This window comes from Microcebus murinus, chromosome 22 (genome assembly GCF_040939455.1).
Source record: "Microcebus murinus isolate Inina chromosome 22, M.murinus_Inina_mat1.0, whole genome shotgun sequence".
Taxonomy (NCBI): Eukaryota; Metazoa; Chordata; class Mammalia; order Primates; family Cheirogaleidae; genus Microcebus; species Microcebus murinus.
Window position 1 is genome coordinate 30,928,500 of NC_134125.1, and position 21,738 is coordinate 30,950,237.

Genomic DNA, 21,738 nt, shown 5'->3' on the forward strand with positions numbered 1-21,738 from the left:
CCCGCCTCGGCCTCCCAAGAGCTAGGATTACAGGCGTGAGCCACAGCGCCCGGCCAGCTAAAGCATTCTTGAGAGGAAAGTTTGTTTTTATAAATGCCTATAAACAAAATTATCTTTTAACAAAACTAATACTTATGCTGTATAACATTTTATTAAAAGAATTTTTGTACAGAATTGTTTTTTTTTATTTAGAAGTTTTAATTATACGTACTGATTATAATATTAACTCTTAGAAAAACTTAGGAAGTTAAATTAACTTTGAACTGTTAGTCACCAATTGTATTAATATTCTTAAATATAAAGCTATGAAGGTATAAACTTAAACTTATATTTAAGAACTGATGTTTTAGTACTTTACCTTACAAATGACCCATTTATAAGGGACATATAATGACATTTTATGATTATTTTTTAACTTAACATGACTTTAAGATTTGTATTTATTGCATTTGTATTTATCTAATTTATTTATATTAGCACCTTACTTAGATTTTAGCTATTAAAAGTTTAAGTTACTTTATTAACCATTTTTATACCCTGTAAACTAGATATATATAACAGAACACGGATTAAAATATAAACTCAAATCTTATTAGAAACAATAAGCATTTAAATAAGACTTGTTATTTTAAACAAAATATAACATTACTTTTAAATTTTGTAAACATAGTAGTCATTTTAGAATATTTTGTTTAAAGGTATTTGCTAATTAGATCTTTCTAAAACATTACATTTTTAAACAAAATTTATTGGCATTATAGGGGAATGTCTCTGGCACCCAAAGTTTGGGAGCAAAGGCCACTGTTCTCTTAAAGGCTTGCTGAAAATTTACTGACATTAAAATTAATAGGATTAATAAGAGAAGGACTTAAAACTTATACATGGACGTTTTTAGAATGAACACAAAGATGCAGGGGAAATTGTCTATTTTTTTATGTTTAAAGTATGGACAGCTGTGTAGAAAGATGATTGGACAAAAAGGATATGAGCTAATTTTAACAGGCTTAGTGGCAGAACCAGCAAGGCATTTTATATTTAGATTTTGCTTGGCCTCTTGAGTGTGCATTTTTCCCTTTTGGGTGTAGGACAAAGCCCTTTTTTTTGGCATGGGGTTTTACAGTAAAACAAAGTAGGTCAGATAATTGCTTTATGGCCATTTTACATGAATAATTTTAGGTTTTATGGCTAGCTTTAGGGAAGAATTGGCACAAGAGGTGAGCAAGGTCAGAAAATTTTGCTTTTGAAGCCTTTATTTTAAGCTAGTTTTTTTTTTTTTAATCCCATTAACATAAGATCTCCTGGCTGTAGACTGAGGAAAAAAAACTTTTAGCACCATTTGTCAGCACCTCAAATAATGATATAAAGTGGTAACATGCTTTTTACATGAGGCTCAAGATTAAGCTGTTAAAAAAAAACACAAACTATCTAAATGGTTTCAAAACAATGTTTAGTGCATAAACTTGAGCACATTTATAGAGTAAGATTACTTTGAGAGTCTCATGGATTTTAACCATCATTTACTTTTTATCTTAAATTGCTATATAAAAATTAATAATTTAGAATTTTTTTTTTAGGCAAAAACTCTATTATAGTAACACAATGTAATTATAACTAGCTAGATTGTAAAGAGTAGGACAAAAATGGACAAGACCAAGGTAAAACTAAAGCTTTTAATTTAAGTTCTTTATAACTTTCAGGACAACTTTGAATTCTTAACAGTACTGTTAAATGAGTTGAACACACCTTGTGCACCTCTCTACAGGCATTGAATGAGTGGAGGTAAACTATTTTTGCAGTTAGGATTAAAAGACCAAAACTAAAATGTTTTTTTTTATACACCTTTAACGATTAAATTTGGATTTTTTTTCCCTCTACTTGGTGTTTTATTTATTCTAATTTGCTGACTCAGGCACATTTGCATTTTTACCTTAAAGTTAAACACATAAGTATTTTTGTTGGTAACCCAGATTTAGTTAATATCATTTGACCAAATATTAATTTTACTTTACTTATCAAAAATCACCCATTACTTTGTCTTTGGCTGAGTTTACATTTTTATTAAACCTTTACACGTCAAGAACTTAAAAATGTCTAGTAAAACCCAGGCAAAAACAAATGTATGCTGACAGTTTGAAAGCATTTTTACTATTACTTTACTAATAACACCTTATTTATTAATAATAACACAGCTTATTTACCAACGGTTACTAAATTCACATGAAGCATTTGGGTTTAATTTATGAGCGCTTCTTTAATTTTAAAACAGTCTGAAACCTATAAGCACAAACATGTGATACATGGACAGACATAAAACATACCCAAACATATACACTCTCTCAGACGCACACATATAAAGTTCTGATAAATTTTACCTTAGAATGTTAGCCATGAAATGGTAACACAAACTCACCAGTCTGTAAAAGAAAGCTGGATCTAAATTTCTTCTGACGAGACTGGAACTTGTACACCTGGCAAACTTTAGTTGACCTGATAGGTAACTTAATTAGGCCTGTGGATCAAAGTTTTGGGTAAAGCAGTTTCTATGGCAGTTTGATTTTTTTTTTTTTTTCAGTGCAAAATGAGTTTTCTAAGTTAGCATTTTAGCTAGAACTGGCTGCAAGGTCTCTAGGTAGCCTTTCAATTGTAAATACCGCAAACAATGAGTTATCTTAACATCACTAGAAAAAGTTAGCAGATTTTAGAGTAGCCAGAAAGGAAGAGAGATAGCTTGAGACATTTTAATAGTGGGGGGTCGACCATTTTAGCTCTGAATTTTTCTTGATGTAATTTTGCCCTTTCTTAAAACCTTGTGCACAAGAATTAGCTATAACCAGCTGGAGCCCTAGAAAAACTGGCATGCCTTTGAATCTTTTCGTTTACAAAAATACTTGCAAGTAGAGACGCCACAAACCAACTGGGGTGCCCCAACAGGAGTCATTTTCTTTGCCCTTCCTCACTCTTAAGTGGAAAAAAAGGCAACGGAGAAAGCCCTTTAGAATGCACCTCCAAAACTAAATTAGGATCCCAAACAACAATTCCTAGGAAAAGAACCAGCTCAGAATAAACCAAGACCATCAACCAAAAACGGGAGGTCCGGATCTCAGGAGGACTTACCAGTTCCCGCCAAAGGAGAAGCTCGGAGTCGGAGGCCTAAAAGGGCCATGCCGGTACCTGGCGCCGAGTCCGCGCTGCTCCTTAGGCGGCCCTGAGTCTTCTCTGAGATCCTGCCGACTACGCCAAAATTGTTAACGGGAAAAAATTCAAACTCTGTAAAATAATTTTAAAGAGATTTATTCTGAGCCAAATTTGAGGACCATGACCCGGAGCCACTGCCAAGAGGCCTTGGGCAAGTGGACTCGCCGTGGCTGGGTTACAGTTCAGTTTTATACATTTTTAGAGAGACAGGGGTTACAGGCAAAGTCACAAATCAATACATGAGAGGCATATATTGGTTTGGCCTAAAAAGGTGGGACATTTTGAAGCGGGGGCTTATAGGTTATAGGTGGGTTTAAAGATTCTTTGGCTGGCAATTGGCTGAGAGAGTTAGTCTTTATTTAGAAGACCAGGAAGGATATGCTTACTTTAAGATAAGGGTATGAGCACTCTGGGAGGTCCAGACAGGAGGACATTTTAAATTTACAATAATAGGCGCCTGCTAGGATGTTTGAGTTAAGATATTTTAAATTTATGATAGGCATCTGCTAGGATGCTTGAGTTAAGACAGGGGCTTCTTATCTTTTAGGTGATGTTAATGCCATACCAGAATCAGGTCAGGAAGTAAACCACTGCTTTGTTTGGTTAACAAAAGCCGCTTAGTGGGAATTTACCCTTTGTCAGCCTAACCCTGCTGGCCTCCTTACCATTTGCCAGCCTAACCCAGCTGGCCTTCTTAGGAAGGAGTTTTTAGCAAAAAATTAGAGTTTAGTCTTCAGCACTTTTGTGGCGGGCACCCCAGGGAGGCCCAGGGGCTGGCTGGACAACGCTGTCCGCTGGGCGGGGGTGGGGGCGTTTGGAGGAGCAACTGATGCCCTTTGGACTTTGGGTAGAAAGTGTCTGAGGTGTCTCTGAGCCCTGCGCCATGTCGGGGTGGGGGGGAGGAGGAGGAGGAGGAGGAGGTGGGAGGGGCCGTGACCTGCAGTGGTGTTCCCAGGGTGGCATGGCACGTGGCTTCTTCCACAGGCTGCTTGGCCTGGGCTCCCTGCACCTGGGCCTTTGGAGGACTGGCCCTGTGCTTGCCAACACTTCCTGCAGGGACCCAGAGCTGGGAGGTTGCATCTCTCAGCCCTGGGTCGGGCAGAGCCCCAGTGGGCCATGCCCACAACCTCTCTCAGCAGGGGTCCCCCAGAAGGCTCCTTTGGGACCAGGATTCTCTTTTGGGTGACTCTGTAACGTCTGGCCCCTGGATGGAGGTGCACCAGGAGTAGAGGAGCAGGAAGGGGAAGGGCGTGGCCATGCGAGGGGACACTTTGAGGCCAAGTCCCAGCTTCAGCCTGATCCTCCTGGGAACCCCGGAGTGTACATCACACCTCCTGGTTGTCCCGCTCCGAGACCGGGAGCCGGGCTTCGCGTTCCCACAGTAGCCAGTCCTGGGATGAGGACACCTGGGGCGTCGGGAACTCCCTGGCTTCTCTTTGTGGTACCATTTGGAGCTACTTGTGAATCGTGCCGCCACGCACGCCCCAGTGCAGGTGTCTTCTGCACAGACTGCGGGCCTCGCTCTTCTGAATGCCGCTAGCTCGCCACCCACCCACGGGTGAACCTGGTCAGGGTACTTTCTCTAAGGAGCAGACTCTGACCCGGGCGGGCTACCGGTGTCTCTGTTTGCTCGTTTCTTTCTTCCATTTCGGGAAAGACTTCCTTGCTGGGTGTGGAAATCTCCTATGCCTTTCCTCGCCTATTCTGTCAGCTTTAAAATTCTCCTTCAGTTGCCACCCTCACAGGTGGATTAGGAAACTCTTTCCGGTGCACTCATTAGTGAAATGACCTCAATGAAGCTCAAATCCAATATCTAATCGCCGATTTTTCACGAGTCCACACGCCAGGGTGGTTGGGGTCCGATCCACCCCGGGCCAGGCCCAGGCCCCTTGGACTGGGCCAGAGAAGGACACAGAGCAGGGTCCCGGCCCCCACGGTAGCGGTGCCCACAGTTCTCCAAGGGCTTGGGGGTTTTCCAGAGGGAGGAGATGGAGGGGACTGATTTCTTCAGCACCCCACAAACCACGCCACCCCACCCCACCCATGGGACACATCCCGAGAGGGAGACGCCCCTACACTCGCTCCCCTCCCCCATGCGCTGTGCCCCAGCCCTGGCCCTGGGGAATAGGCGGCAGCCCACGCACAGGGCGGTGGGCACAGCTGAAAGGGTTTGTGGGGGAGGGCGGCCCCTGGCTGGGGGCAAAGGTCGAGCGCCCCGCGTGCGCGTGCGCAGTCAGCAGTGGCGGCGCGCTGGGGGTGGGGGGCGGGTAGGTGAAGGAGGGGAGGCGAGGAGAGGAGGGGGGCTGGAAGGTCTCCACCTTGGCGGGTCTAGCCTTGGAGGCGCGTCTTCTGTGAGTGAGTGAGTGTGAGTGTGTGTGTGTGTGTAGAGAGACAGCCCCCCACCCCGGCCCGGCTCTCCCTGCCCGCCCCGCCCTGCCCGTCACCCCAGTCCCGCGGAGCCCGCCAGACCCGGCCAGTGAACTCAACAGGCCCAGCCCGGCGCGGGGCCTGGGGCCGGAGGAGGCGGCGGCGGGGAAGCGCAGAGAGGCTCGGCTTCTTGAGCGGGGCAGGGGCTCCCTCTGCCATCTCTGGCCACGCTGCCCTGAACGCGCCCGATCTCGTCTGATCTCCGAAGCTAAGCAGCGTCGGGCCTGGTCAGTACTTGGATGGGAGACCGCCTGGGAATACCGGGTGCCATAGGCTTTTTTTTTTTTTCCTTTTTGCCTCTTGTTCTGTCCCCTTTCTGGGAGTGGGGCGGCGGTCCGGCGGATCACCCCCACCCTCAGTGCCCGCCGCGGTGCCTGGCGCCCTACCCGGCGCCGTGGGGCCTCCTCTTGTCCCGAGCCGTGACACCACTGCCACGCGGCAGCATGCGTGCCATCTCTACTGTCAGGTGTCAGACCAAAGCTCTGGTGTGTGGGACCGACATGCTGGAGGAAACCTTGAGAACCTTGAGAGTCTGAGAGGGGAGGGAGTTGCAGAAGAATTCCCAGGATGTCATTTTGAGCAAGTATGTGACCAGAACTCGTCCCGTTGCTTTGGGAGTTCTATGGGCTACACTGTAGGAATCTTTGGTGGTGGCACCTGATGTTGGGGGATCCGGAGTCACACCCAGAGCTGCTGGACAGGCCCCATTTTACATTTCTTTTCGGATTCATTTTCTTAAAAAGTGTCTCTTATCTCTATTGTTGCATTTCCTTTTCTCTCTCTTTTCAAGCAGATTATGGGAGTACAAGTATTGAGGTGACATGTACTGCCCGTGCCTCCCTCCCCCCTGTTTTCTGATTCATTTATTTCTCATTTTCCCCCAGCATACTGTGGGGGTACCAATGTTAAGGTCGGGTGTGAGGACTAAACTCTAATTTTTTGCTAAAAACTCCTTCCTAAGGAGGCCAGCTGGGTTAGGCTGGCAAATGGTAAATTCCCACAAGGCGGCTTTTGTTAACCAAATGAAGCAGTGGTTTACTTCCTGACCTGATGCTGGTATGGCATTAACATCACCTAACAGATAAGAAGCCCCTGTCTTAACTCCAGCATCCTGGCAGATGCCTATCATAAATCTAAAATGTCATAACTGAGCATCCTAGCAGGCGCGTATTCTTTAATTTAAAGCATCTTAAAACATCCTAGCAGGCGCCTATTGTAAATTTAAAATGTCCTCCTGTCTGGACCTCCCAGAGTGCCCACAACCTTATCTTAAAGTAAGCATATCCTGCCACACATGGTGGCTCACGCCTGTAATCCTAGCACTTTGGGAGGCCGAGGGGGCGGATTGCTCAAGGTCAGGAGTTCGAAACCAGCCTGAGCGAGACCCCGTCTCTACCAAAAATAGAAAGAAATTAATTGACCAACTAAAAATATACAAAAAATTAGCCGGGCATGGTGGCACATGCCTGTAGTCCCAGCTACTCGGGAGGCTGAGGCAGCAGGATCGCTGAGCCCCGGAGATTGAGGTTGCTGTGAGCCAGGCTGATGCCACGGCACTCACTCTAGCCTGGGCAACAAAGTGAGACTCTGTCTCAAAAGAAAAAAAAAATTAAAGTAAGCATATCCTTTCTGGTCTTCTAGATAAAGTCTAACCCTCTCAGCCAATTGCCAGCCAAAGAATCTTTAAACCCACCTATAACCTGTAAGCCCCCACTTCGAGATGTCCCACCTTTTTGGGCCAAACCAATGTATGCCTCTCATGTATTGATTTGTGACCTTGTCTATAACCTTTGTCTCTCTAAAAATATATAAAACTAAGCTGTAACCCAGCTACAGCGAGCCCACTTGCTCAAGGCTTCTTGAGAGTGGCTCCGGGTCATGGTCCTCAAACTTGGCTCAGAATAAACTTCTTTCAAATATTTCAGGGCTTGGATTTTTTCCGTCCACAATTTTGGCGTAGTCGGCAGGATCTCAGAGAAGACTCGGGACCCCCGAAGGAGTCGCCCGAACCCGGAGCTAAGGTATCAGCACGGGCCCATTGAAGCCCTTCCGACTTCGAGCCGCTCCTCCGGCGGGAACCGGTAAGTCCTCCTGAGATCCGGACCTCCCACTCTTGGTCAAAGGTCCCAGTTTATTCTGAGCTGTCTATTCTCTTCCTAAAAATTGTTGTTTGGGACCCTAATTTGATGTAAAAGTGCACTCTGAAGGGCTTTCTCTGCTGCCTTTTTCCTCTCAAAGACCAATTTCGATTGGCTTGTCTGCATATTTGCATAAGGAACCCAACTGTCCTATTCATAGATAAATGAGAGACTGAGTTTCTCAGCTCCAAAGATAAGGGGCAGCTTACTCCTCCCAGACCTAAGGTAGCCCTGGGTGACCAGAGCCCTGATTGGGAGTTGCCTGGGGCGATTCCTGAGGTGCGAGTAGCCCCACAGGGAACCGCCCAACAAATTAATTTTAAAAAAGGCTCCTCCAGAAAACGCGCATAAGAGCTGATCACTCGGCGTTTTGAGCCCTCTCAGAGGTACTAGACCCCCAAAGAGAGAAACTGGGACACATAAGAGGGTGGGACCGAATCAGTGGTGAAGCACTGAGGAGCCCCACCCACAAGCAGCACACTCTGATCCACTACACCAAACCCTAGACCACAGTTCGGTTCCTTCTTAAAAAAAAAAAAAAAATGGGAAACAAATTATGTAAAAATGAGAAAAGGCAAAAAGAACGACCTCCTTCAGGCACCCCAGCTGATTTTATGTTTAATAATTATGGCGCCTCTACTTGCAAGTATTTATATAAATGGAAAGATCTTACTAAAGATGACCTAGGTCTGAGGTTTCCAAAATGGGGAACTTTCAATATTCCCAAATTGGTTTTCTTGCACGCTAAACTAAAAAAACTAGGTTCTCCAATTAAGAAAAATAAATAAAAATCATACTATTGCTGGCACTTGGAATCATCCAAAAGAGAGAATGATAAACTTGCCTCCCTCCAGGAAGTTAATAAAAAAATACTTGAGACTGTCTCAGAATTAAAGAAACTAGCAGAAGCCGCTTCTAAAATCAGGAACGCTCCAAAAATTGTCTCTCCTTCTGCTCCCCCTAACCCTCTGTTCTCTAAATTTCCTTATCCTGATGATTTCATTTTCCCCCCTCCTTCCCCTATTCCTTCGCCTCGAGCTGTAAAAGGATCAAAAATAGCTAAAAAAGAAGATAAAATAGTTGTTGCTCCCTTTAAAATAAAACCCACTGGGAGAGGGGACCCTAATATATTATATACACCCTGGACCAAGACAGAGTTAAAGGCTCTGGTGTCTGGGTTCCCTGATCCAACTCAAGACCCCCTTGGGTTTGCCAGAGAATTCCAATTAACACTTAAGACCTATGATCCAGGTTTCTCTGACCTGTATCAGCTAATTGAGTTACTAGTCCCCAAAAACAAAGCTAAAAAATGGTTCAGGGTAGCAGGTTAAAAACAACCTTTAAAAGATTTTGATAAAATAGATGCAAATAAAAAAAAAATGCAGGGAGCTCTGTGACCGCCTCTATAAAAACTTACCACAGATTTTCCCTAAAGTTATAGATTGGGCAAAAGTGCAACAATGTAAAATACGCCCAAATAAAACCATACCTGACTTTTATAACAGGTTTAAGAAAACATTCAAACAATATTCAGGGATACCTCCTAAAAATTTTGAGCATGGTAAAAGTGACACTTTACTAAATTCTGGATTTGTACAAGGCTTAGACGACAAATTAGTAACCCTGATAAAAAAAAAATAATGTGGCCTGGGCTTCTCTGCCCACTAGCAGCCAGTTGTCACAAACAATAGTTAAGAAGCAAAAGAAAACGGCCTCCAAGATTATGAGTTTACAGCTAAAGCAACTTAGTAACCAAGTCAAAAGGTCGGAGGGGTTCCGTCCCCTGCAGAGATCGCAGCTGGCCACCGAGAAAGTGATTTATTATTACTGCAAAAAAAAGGGACACCTTAAAAAAGATTGTAAAAAACTTAAATGGGTGCTTGCACAAAAGGAGCAAAAGGCCTTAGAGGGAGGCACCAAAGAAACTTTAAAACCAGAATAGGGAGGCTCCGAGGGAATAGAGAGGGTTTTCCCCTTACTTCTAACAAACACTCTAGGGGAAATAGAAATATCCATAAATAAAAAAGACACCAGGCCGGGCGCTGTGGCTCATGCCTGTAATCCTAGCTCTTGGGAGGCCGAGGCGGGCGGATTGCTCAAGGTCAGGAGTTCAAAACCCCGTCTCTACTATAAATAGAAAGAAATTAATTGGCCAACTGATATATATATAAAAAATTAGCCGGGCATGGTGGCACATGCCTGTAGTCCCAGCTACTCGGGAGGCTGAGGCAGAAGGATCGCTCGAGCCCAGGAGTTTGAGGTTGCTGTGAGCTAGGCTGACGCCACGGCACTCACTCTAGCCTGGGCAACAAAGCGAGACTCTGTCTCAAAAAAAAAATAAAAATAAAAAAAGACACCAGAGCCCTTGTGGACACTGGTGCCACGCTGTCAGTCCTCAACCCTACCTTAATTAAAAACCCTCTCCCTCAAAGTAAAGTAAAAATTCAAATGGTAGGGGTTTCAAACTGCCCAATTGTTGCCTTTAAATCTGATCCACTCCAATATCAATTGGGAGAGCTTATAGGACAGCATGTTTTCCTTTTAATAGATAGTGCTCCTATACACCTGCTGGGACGGGATTTCTTAGAGACCCATAATGCCCACATCTCATTTTCACAGAAGGGAGAGATGATTCTCAATTTGGGAGACACAGAAGACTTACAAAACCCTACATGCAGTATCATGCTTGCTGAGGTTAATGGAGATTTTGAACAGGGGGACGTAGAGCCTTTCTTATCCAAAATACCAGATTCTCTATGGGCAAACTCTTCCATGGATATTGGACAAATTAAGCCAGCAGTTCCCATAGAGATCACCATAGATGAGTCTAAACCCCTGCCAAACATTAAACAATACCCCCTTAGGCCTGAAGCCTTACTAGGAATCAAGCCAATCATTCAGGACTACTTAGATAAAGGACTCACAATACCCTGCACCAGCCCTTGTAACACACCAATCCTCCCAGTCAGAAAACCAAATGGGAAAGGCTGGCGGTTTGTTCAGGACCTAAGAGCCATAAATAAAACAGTGGTTCCGAGGCATCCTGTCGTCCCTAACCCCCACACCTTACTGTCCAATATTCCTATCACTGCCAGCCACTTCTCTGTCATTGACTTATGCAGTGCTTTCTTTAGCCTACCTGTAGATCAGGATAGTCAATATCTTTTTGCCTTCACTTGGGAAAATCGCCAGTATACATGGACAGTCTTGCCCCAGGGTTACTCTGAAAATCCTACATATTTTTCTCAAATATTAAAGGCAGATTTAGATGATATTGTATTCCAAAATGAATCTACTCTGATTCAGTATGTGGATGATTTGCTGTTGTGTTCACCCTCCCTGAGTGAATGCAGAGAAGACACTATATACCTGCTGCAACAGCTTGCCTTAAAGGGACACAAAGTGTCCAGAGATAAATTACAATTTAGGCTCCCCCAAGTTAAATACTTAGGGCACACAATTTTCCCAAAGGACTTCTTATAAACCCAGAAAGAATCTCTGCCATCATGGCCTTTCCTTTGCCCAAAACAAAAAAACAATTAAGAGGGTTCTTAGGGCTAACAGGCTACTGCAGAAGTTGGATTCCAAACTACTCATTAATGGCCCAGCCCTTATACAAAAAACTAAAGCATCACCAACCAGACCCAATTTGCTGGGGGGAAAGTGAAAAGCAATATATAGAGGATTTAAAACAGGCTCTTACCCAGGCACCTGCTTTAGGACACCCAAACTATAGCCTTCCTTTTTTCCTTTTTATACATGAAGTAGATGGAAATGCGCTTGGAGTATTAACTCAAAAGCATGGCGACAGTCACAGGCCAGTTGGTTATTTCAGCCAACAGTTAGACCCAGTAGCAAAAGGACACCCCCCTTATATGAGAGCCATATCAGCTGCAGCCATTTTATATAAAAAAATTGAGAAATTTGTCCTGGGGTCCCCACTAATAATTTATGCCCCTCATTCTGTGGAATCTCTCCTAAACTCTCACCACACTCAACACTATTCTGTAAGTCGCCTATAAAGTGCTTTTGCTTCCTGCCCCTAACATCACTTTGAAGCGCTGCAATATTCTTAACCCTGCAACTCTTCTCCCTCTTCCAGGTGAGCAAGAGGAAAAACATGACTGCAGTCTACTAACTGATATCTTACTCTCTCCTAGAGCAGATTTGCAGGAAACTCCTATCGAGAATGCTGAGTTAATTTGGTTCTTATTTAAAGGACCATCAGGGACATTATCAGGCGGGATATGCTGTCACTTCCACGGTAGACATAATAAAAAGCGCCCAACTCAAAGGAGTAAAATCAGCCCAAATGGCTAAATTAATAGAATTAACTAGAGCTTATATTTTGGCTGAAGGGAAGGTAGCTAATATATACACTGATAGCCGCTATGCCTTTAAAATAGCCCATGATTTTGGCATGCTATGGAAACAGAGAGGATTTCTTACCTCATCTGGACAACCTATAAGAAATGGGCACCAAGTCTCAGAGCTATTAAAAGCAATTCAAATGCCTAAACAACTGGCAATCATAAAAATTCCTGGGCATTCCAAAGATAACACTAAAATAGCTAAGGGAAACAATCTAGCTGATGCTGCAGCAAAGAATGCTGCCCTAGGAAAGATGACCTGTCCTGTACGAGAATGCCCCTTCCGACCCACCGACACTCTCACTAACATTCTTTTACAGTACCAATAGGCATCAACCCCTAAAAAAAAAACAAATCTGGCAGCAAAAGGGAGGTGTATTTGACCCAAATAGGGAGTTGTGGCTGGGTCCCAACAAAAAACCTATAGTTCCTTTAGGTGCACAATTTCCTCTCCTTCAATTCATTCATAAAATGACTCACTGGGCCCCTGAAAAAATGATATTATGAAAAAAACAATATTTCTAAAAACCATCCCCCACAATAGCCCAAAAGGTATATTTTCGTTATACTATATGTCCAGAACATAACCCTGGCAAGCCTTTGCATGGCTCCCAAGGCCACTTTCCTTTGCCTGCAGGACCATTTAAAGTTTGGCAACTGGATTTTATCCAGATGCCACCATCCCAGAATTACAAATATGTATTGGTCCTGGTTTGCATGTTCTCCCACTGGGTAGAAGCATTTCCTTGTCGGAGGGCTACTGCCTTAACAGTAGGCAAAATACTGCTGGAAAAAATCATTCCAGTTTGGGAAATCCCTTCTGAGTTACACAGTGATCGTGGAACTCACTTTACAGGACAAATTATCCAATCCATCTGCAAAATTTGGCCCATAATACAACATTTCCATTGTGCCTATCATCCTCAGTCGTCTGGGTTGGTAAAACAAACAAATGGCACAATAAAAACTCAATCAGCTAAATTAACTGAGGCCTTTAACCTCCCCTGGCCAAAAGCCCTCCCACTGGTTTTGCTTAACCTTAGATCCTCTCCCTTTGGGAAGCACTGTCTATCACCTTATAAAATAATAACAGGGAGACCTATGAGGCTGGACGAGGGCTTATATGAGCCAGCCTTACTTAAAGGAGAAATACTACATTATTGTCAGGGACTACTTAAAGCTCTAACAAATAATGCAAAGATGATAACAGAGTCTTTCCACAGTGAGCTTACGGGAGCTAAAGACCCCAAGGATCATGGATTACAGCCAGGTGACTTTGTTTATTGGAAAAGGCACCAACTCAAAGACTCCTTACAACCTCGCTAAAAAAGACCTTACCAGGTACTCTTAACTAACTCTTGTGCTGCAAAATTAAAGGGGGTCGCCTCTTGGATTCATGTCTCACATCTAAAACGAGTGCCTGACCACGCTCCCGACCACACCTGGACTTCTAAATTAATCTCTGACACCCGCCTACGACTTCAGAAAACATCTGAGTCTCAATCGGCCTCCAAAGCGACGTCCAAAGCAACAACTGAAGCGGACAGTCTTCCCAAGACATTGGACCAGGCCAGTCCTCATAAACCCTAAAATAACTCTCATTCTTACTTTATTTGCTATAGAGTATATTGCTGCAAACCCTAAATGCCTTAACCAAGACCCCCAAGAGGTTGTTTGGGATTTGTAAAATCTCCCTTGGTATAACTTTCTAAATGGATATGGTTATAAATTTCCTTGTTAAGATTAAAAAAATATTTCACCTGATCATCCTCCTTCCCATAATTTCCCCTATCTGCCTACCCCACACTCCTGTTCTCTTTAAACCTAAAGATTTTTCCTGGCTTCCTGCAAATCTCACTACCTTCCCTGCCGGTAAAAATCATATCATTTGGTATGACATAGATCAGGATGAAATGAAGGCCACTGAATGAAACAGTTCCACTGTAAATCTCCCTAGAGGGGCCTCCTTTGCAGGGTACCTCTATTATAAAGCCTTAACCAAGTATAATGCCCTGCAGAAATATTTACCAAATAATGCCTCAGGACGATTATTGAGGAGATCTAATCAGATAAAATACTGCATCACAATAGACATTGGTGATGACAAACTCAGACAACTGCCTGGGTATGATGGGAGAAACCTAGCAGCTTCCTGTGTAAACTGTCGTAGCATAAGCTGCCCAGACAACCACCAGCCCTGTGCTTGTGGCTGGATGCCCTTGTCCAGCACCAACCACACTGACACTGCCCATAAAAAACTATTTATGGGAGTCAGTTGGTGGACAGAAGTCCCTGACAGTACAAATTCCACCCTAAGACAAGGGCGCCTCTGAAAAGCCTTATGGCACACTCAGACAAAGGCATACTTAGGAGTAACCTCCACCCATCTGACAATTGTCTGGGATACCCAGCGGTTCTGGGTTAACTCTATTTATCCAAATTGCACTGAGGCCATTAGTATACAATGGCAACAGCATTCCTGGTGGATACACCAAAATTGGCCATCCAAAAGACTAAAACGCCATCTCACGGAAAAAATTGGAGCTGGGTTAGGTATATTGGGGCAAGCTAAATTCGCAGCTAATGAGGAGAGACATTCCCTAAAAAAAGATTCCCTCTCAAAAATAGGCCACATAAAAAAAATGCTGTTCCAAAAAAAAGAAAAGGGATGGAAAGCTGCCCTAAAAGATAATGCAGCTCTAATAAAGTAGATAGAAGAGACCAGACAAACCCTAAAGACATACGCCCAAACCCAGAGGTGGGAGCGAGCATGTGCTCTGACCCAACAAGGACTCATATCCATGTTATTACAAATAGAATCTAAAGTGGCTATAAAACAATGGCCTACAATACTCAGTGCTAAGGCTCAGTCTAGGCACCTATGGAAAATATATGGTTCCCCAAATCTATAAAAATTTTTAGATGGTAGATGTAATCTTAAACATTATATTTTAAAAATTCTGGCACCAAAGTTAAATGAGGCTCAACAATATCCTGTAGTTCAACTAGCTGGCATTAAAACCATTGTCAATAATACCAAAATACTCCCCATAAAAAGTCGATGGGCTATTTTAGCTGATAAAAACACCTGGCATCCCATTTCCCTCTCAGATTGTAAAAATAAAAAAGGAAAATGGCTATGCCCTCAAAACACTTAAAACCCTGATTTCTCCCAGATTTGGCCCCTAGTATCCACCCCCATAGAACATAACATCTGGTATATGAAAAAGGGCCGATTTTGCTGGGAGAAAAAACAAAATGACATTATAGAATTATATTTCTTTTGTAACAAAGCCTCCTTTGCCCTCCTAAATACTAGTATATGGTGTAACACAAAGGTGGTGAGAAAAATAAATTTGCTAACTGTAAACAAGTCCTATAATAATTTAAATATTAAAGATCAAATGTTTCTCAAATTCAATTTATACCCTCCTCAGGATGTTATACCTATGGAGACTAATTGGCCAGAGGAAAAATTAAACTTATTAGACTCCAAATTGGTATCGGTTTTACAATCCTCAAATAAAATTTACCATAAAGTTCAATTGACTGTTGATAAAAAAGATAAACATATTATAAGTCTGATTAAAAAATATGATGATGCATGCAGAGGATTTTTTGGCTGGTTAGGCTGCTTGCTACCTTCTGATTCTACCTATGACTTTCTTGGGCACCTTCTGTTTAGTACTTTTATGACACTCATTGCCATATTATTATATGTTTCTTGTAAATGCTATACCAGATACAGAAAAAGGAAAAAAAAAATCAATCAAAGGCCCAGATCATGATAGCTTGCAAAATAGATCTGGTCCAAGATGTGTTTTTAGACTAAGCCCGAGGCCTGACTCTATCTGTCCCCTTTTAACAATTGGCTACTAAATCAAGTAGAGTCAAGTCCCTCCCCTAAGATACAACACCGCCTATTCTACAGCACCATGGGACCAGATAGGCAACTCTAGGAATGAGCCTTCCTAGCACCGTGGGACCAGATAGACAACTCTAAATATGAGCCTTCCTAGCGCCATGGGACATCATGCTGGTTGTTGGCCTACACATGCATTCCATGGAATGATCTTTGGCCAACAGGGGGAACTGAGGACTAAACTCTAATTTTTTGCTAAAAACTCCTTCCTAAGGAGGCCAGCTAGGTTAGGCTGGCAAATGGTAAGGAGGCCAGCAGGGTTAGGCTGACAAACCTTAAATTCCCACAAAGCGGCTTTTGTTAACCAAACGAAGCAGTGGTTTACTTCCTGACCTGATTCTGGTATGGCATTAACATCACCTAAAAGATAAGAAGCCCCTGTCTTAACTCAAGCATCCTGGCAGATGCCTATCATAAATCTAAAATGTCTTAACTGAGCATCCTAGCAGGCGCCTATACTTAAATTTAAAGCATCTTAAAACATCTTAGGAGGCGCCTATTGTAAATTTAAAATGTCCTCCTGTCTGGACCTCCCAGAGTGCCCACAACCTTATCTTAAAGTAAGCATATCCTTTCTGGTCTTCTAGATAAAGTCTAACCCTCTCAGCCAATTGCCAGCCAAAGAATCTTTAAACCCACCTATAACCTGTAAGCCCCCGCTTCGAGATGTCCCACCTTTTTGGGCCAAACCAATGTATGCCTCTCATGTATTGATTTGTGACCTTGCCTATAACCTTTGTCTCTCTAAAAATATATAAAACTAAACTGTAACCCAGCTACAGCGAGCCCACTTGCTCAAGGCTTCTTGAGAGTGGCTCCAGGTCATGGTCCTCAAATTTGGCTCAGAAGAAACTTCTTTCAAATATTTCAGGGCTTGGATTTTTTCCGTCCACAGGTGCATCGCCCTTTCCCCGCCCCCCCCTCGGGTCGGGTCAGAGCTTCAAGTGCGCCCATGCCCCGGTTGGTGCGCACCCACCCCATTCCTAATGGATGTGCATGCCCATCCCCTCCCCAGGCCCGCCCGACACCCACTCGATGAAGGCGATCCCTCTGTGTCCACTTAGGTGTCCATCGGTTCCTACCAATTTGCTGGTGAGCGCACGCACGTGGTGCTCGTGTGTCCATTCTTGGGACACTTGGCTTACTGGAACGGGTTCCAGCTCTGGCCGGGAGAACACGAGAGGTGCCCTCTCACCGCTGTTCCTCATAGCTGAACGGCACTCCGTGGTGTCCACGTGCCACATTTTATTAATGCACCCGTGGATCGATGGTCATTCGGGTCGTTTCCACATCTTTGCGATTGTGAATTGTGCCCTGACTGTAACCCTAACCCTTACCCAGCCCGTCTCCTCTGCCCCTGCCTGCTCCTTCCCGCCCGGCCCGTCACCGTCACCGTCCTCGGCCCCTGACTGACGGGCTCCTCCATCCCCTGGGCCTTCCAAGGGCTTGGTGTGGACGCTGCTTCCAGGAAGCCCTCCAGGAACCCGGCAGCAGGGCGGCCGCGACGACTCACATGCGGGGGACGTGCCCCGGCTGTGCCGCGGGGGCCCAGCCTGGTGTCTTCCCTGAGGCTCTGTGGCTGCCACTCCCCACAAGGGGAGAGCCTTGCCGCGGAGGTGGGGGCCGAATCCTGATGGGGACGTACATGCAGCTCTCCACGTCGGATTCCGGGGCTCTCTGTCCTGCCCGGAGTCCCAGCTGGCCTGCGGGTCCTCAGGGTGGCAGAAACATCCTCAAATTGATATTGCGAGTCCGGTGGCTGTCTGCACTTTTGTGCTGGGCACCCCAGGGAGGCCCAGGGGCTGGCTGGACAACGCGGTCTGCTCGGAGGCTTTGGAGGAGCAAGTGATGCCCTTAGGACTTTGGTAGCAGTGTCTGAGGTGTCTCTGAGCCCTGGAGGCTTCTTCCACAGGCTGCTCGGCCTGGGCTCCCTGCACCTGGGCCTTTGGAGGACCGGCCCTGTTCTTGCCGACACTTCCTGCAGGGACCCAGAGGTGGGAGGTTGCATCTCCCAGCCCTGGGTCAGGCAGAGCCCCAGCGGGCCATGCCCACAACCTCTCTCAGCACGGGTCCCCCAGAAGGCTGCTTTGGGACCAGGATTCTCCTGCGGGTGAATTTTGAGGTCTGGCCCCTGGATGGAGGGGCACCAGGAGCAGAGGAGCCGGAAGAGGAAGGGGCTGCCCATGCGAGGGGACACTTTGAGGCCAAGTCCCAGCTTCAGCCTCATCCTCCTGGGCACCCCCGAACTGTACATCACACCTCCTGGCTGTCCCGCTCTGAGACCAGGAGCCGGGCTTCGCGTTCCCATACCAGCCAGTCCTGGGCTGAGGACATCTGGGGCGTCGGGAACTGCCTGGCTTCCCTTTTTGGTACCATTTGGAGCTACTTGTGAATCGTGACGCCACACACACCGGAGTGCAGGTGTCTTCCGCACAGACTGCGGGCCTCGCTCTTCTGAATGCCGCTAGCTCGCCACCCACTCACGGGTGAACCTGGTCAGGGTACTTTCTCTCAGGGGCAGACTCTGATCCGATCGGACTACCGGTGTCTCTGTTTGCTCGTTTCTTCCTTCCATTTCGGGAAAGGCTTCCTTACTGGGTGTGGAAATCTCCTATGCCTTTCCTCACCTATTCTGTCAGCTTTAAAATTCTCTTTCAGTTGCCACCCTCACAGATGGATTAGGAAACTCTTTCCGGTGCACTCATTAGTGAAATGACCTCAATGAAGCTGGAATCCAATATCTAATCGCCGATTTTTAGCAAGTGCACACCCCGGGGTGGTCGGGGTCCAATGCAGCCCCGGCCAGGCCCAGGCCCCTTGGGCTGGGCCACAGGAGGACACAGAGGAGGGTCCCGGCCCCCACGGTAGCGGTGCGGGCAGTTCTCCAAGGGCTTAGGCGTTTTCCAGAGGTAGGAGATGGAGGGGACTGATTTCTTCAGCGCCACACAAACCACGCCACCCCACCCCACCCATGGGACACATGGAGAGAGAGAGAGAGAGAGAGAGAGAGAGAGAGAGACGCCCCTACACTCGCTCCCCTCCCCCATGCGCTGTGCCCCAGCCCTGGCCATGGGGAATAGGCTACAGCCCACGCACAGGGCGGGGGGCACAGCTGAAAGGGTTTGTGGGGGAGGGCGGCCCCTGGCTGGGGGCAAAGGTCGAGCGCCCCGTGCGCGTGCGCAGTCAGCAGTGGCGGCGCACTGGGGGTGGGGGGCAGGTAGGTGAAGGAGGCGAGGAGAGGAGGGGGGCTGGAAGGTCTCCACCTTGGCGGGTCCAGCCGTGGAGGCCCATCTCGTGTGTGTGTGTGTGTGTGTGTGTGTGTGTGTGTGTGTGTGTGTGTGTGTGTGTGTCTGGACAGCCCCCCACGCCGCCCCGCCCCTCTCCCCAGTCCCGCGGAGTCCGCTGGACCCGGCCGGCGAACGCAACAGGCCCGGCGAGGGGAAGCGCAGAGAGGCTCGGCTTCTTGAGCGGGGCAGGGGCGCCCTCCGCCATCTCCGGCCACGCCGGCCTGAACGCGCCCGGTCTCCTCTGATCTCCGAAGCTAAGCAGGGTCAGGCCTGGTTAGTACTTGGATGGGAGACCGCCTGGGAATACCGGTGCCGTAGGCTTTTTTTTTTTTTTTTTGCCTCTTGTTCTGTCCCCTTTCTGGGAGCGCGGCGGCGGTCAGGGGGATCACCCCCACCCTCAGCGCCCGTCGCGGTGCCAGGCGCCCCAGCCCGCACCGTGGGGCCTCCTCTTGTCCTGAGCCGTGACACCGCCGCCACGCGGCAGCATGCGTGGCATCTGGACTGTCAGGTGTCAGACCAAAGGTCTGGTCTGTGGGAACCGACACGCTGGAGGAAACCTTGAGAGGCTGAGAGGGGAGGGAGTTCCAGGAGAATTCCAGGACGTCATTTTGAGCGAGTATGTGACCAGAACTCGTCCCGTTGCTTTTGGGGTTCTACGGGCTACACGTAGGAATCTTTGGTGGTGGCACTGGATGTTGGGGGATCCGGAGTCACACCCAGACCTGCTCCACAGGCCTCATTTTACTTTTCTTTTCGGATTCATTTTCTGAAAAGGTGTGTCTTATCTCTATGATTACATTTCCTTTTCTCTCTCTTTCCGAGCAGATCATGGGAGTCCACGTATTGAGGTGACATGTATTGCCCGTGCCCCCCTCCCTCCCGTTTTCTGATTCATTTATTTCTCATTTTCTCCCAGCGTATGGTGGGGGTACCAATGTTAAGGTCAGCTGCAACGCCCTGTCCCCTCCTCCCCCCTCGGGTCAGAGCTTCAAGTGCGCCCATGCCCCGGTTGGTGCGCACCCACCCCATTCCTAATGGATGTGCATGCCCATCCCCTCCCCACGCCTGCCCGACACCCACCCGATGAAGGCGATTCCTCTGTGTCCACTTAGGTGTCCATCGGTTCCTACCAATCTGCTGGCGAGCGCGCGCACGTGGCGCTCTTTTGTCCGTTCTTGGGACACTTGGCTTACTGGAACGGGTTCCAGCTCTGGCCGGGAGAACACGAGAGGTGCCCTCTCACCGCTGTTCCTCATAGCTGAACGGCACTCCGTGGTGTCCACGTGCCACATTTTATTAATGCACCCGTGGATCGATGGGCACTCGGGGCGCTTCCACATCTTTGCGATTGTGAATGGCGCCCTAACTGTAACCCTGACCCCTACCCAGCCCGTCTCCTCTGCCCCTGCCTGAGGCGCTCCTCCCCCGCCAGGCCCGTCACTGTCCTCGTCCCCTGCCTGACCGGCTCCTTCCCGCCCGGCCTGTCACCGTCCTCTGCCCCTGCGAGACACGCTCCTCCCCGCCCTGCCCATCACCTTGGCCCCTGCCTGACTCGCTCCTCCCCACCTAGGCCCCTGCCTGACGGGCTCCTCCGTCGCCTGGGCCTTCCGAGGGCTTGGTGTGGACACTGCTTCCAGGAAGCCCTCCAGGAACCCGGCAGCCGGGCGGCCGGCCGCAGCAGTCTCGCGCAGCCCTCGCTAAGTCGCGCGCGGGGCACGTGCCCCCACTGTGCCGCAGGGGCCCAGCCTGGTGTCTTCTCTGAGGCCCTGCGGCTGCCGCTCCCCGCGAGGAGAGAGCCCTGGAGGTGGGGACCGCCTCCTGGTGGGGACGTACGCCCAGCTCTCCGCGTCGGATTCCGGGGCTCTCTGTCCTGCCCGGAGGCCCAGCTGGCCTGCGGGTCCTTAGAGTGGCAGAAACGTCCTCAAGCTGATATTGCCAGTCAGGTGGGTGTCTGCACTTTTGTGCCGGGCACCCCAGGGAGGCCCAGGGGCTGGCTGGACAACGGGGCCTGCTGGGGGTCGGGGGTGTGCTTTGGAGGAGCAACTGATGCCCTTTGGACTTTGCTAGCAGCATCTGAGGTGTCTCTGAGCCCTGCTCCATGTCGGGGAGAGGAGGAGGAGGAGGAGGAGGTGGCAGGGGCCGTGACCTACAGTCGTGTTCCCGGGGTGGCACGGCATGTGGCTTCTTCCACAGGCTGCTCGGCCTGGGCTCCCTGCACCTGGGCCTTTGGAGGACTGGCCCTGTTCTTGCTGACACTTCCTGCAGGGACCCAGAGCTGGGAGGTTGCATCTCCCAGCCCTGGGTCGGGCAGAGCCCCAGCGGGCCATGCCCACAACCTCTCTCACCACGGGTCCCCCAGAAGGCTTCTTTGGGACCAGGATTCTCTTGCGGGTGACTCT

General features: G+C 47.6%; 2 pseudogenes; both read left to right on the forward strand.

The window, feature by feature from the left end:
* Window positions 1-5,779: 5,779 nt before the first annotated feature.
* Window positions 5,780-5,898, forward strand: LOC142863705 (uncharacterized; annotated as a pseudogene).
* A 13,644-nt stretch (window positions 5,899-19,542) lies between these two features.
* On the forward strand, window positions 19,543-19,660 carry LOC142863752 (uncharacterized; annotated as a pseudogene).
* Window positions 19,661-21,738: the final 2,078 nt, after the last annotated feature.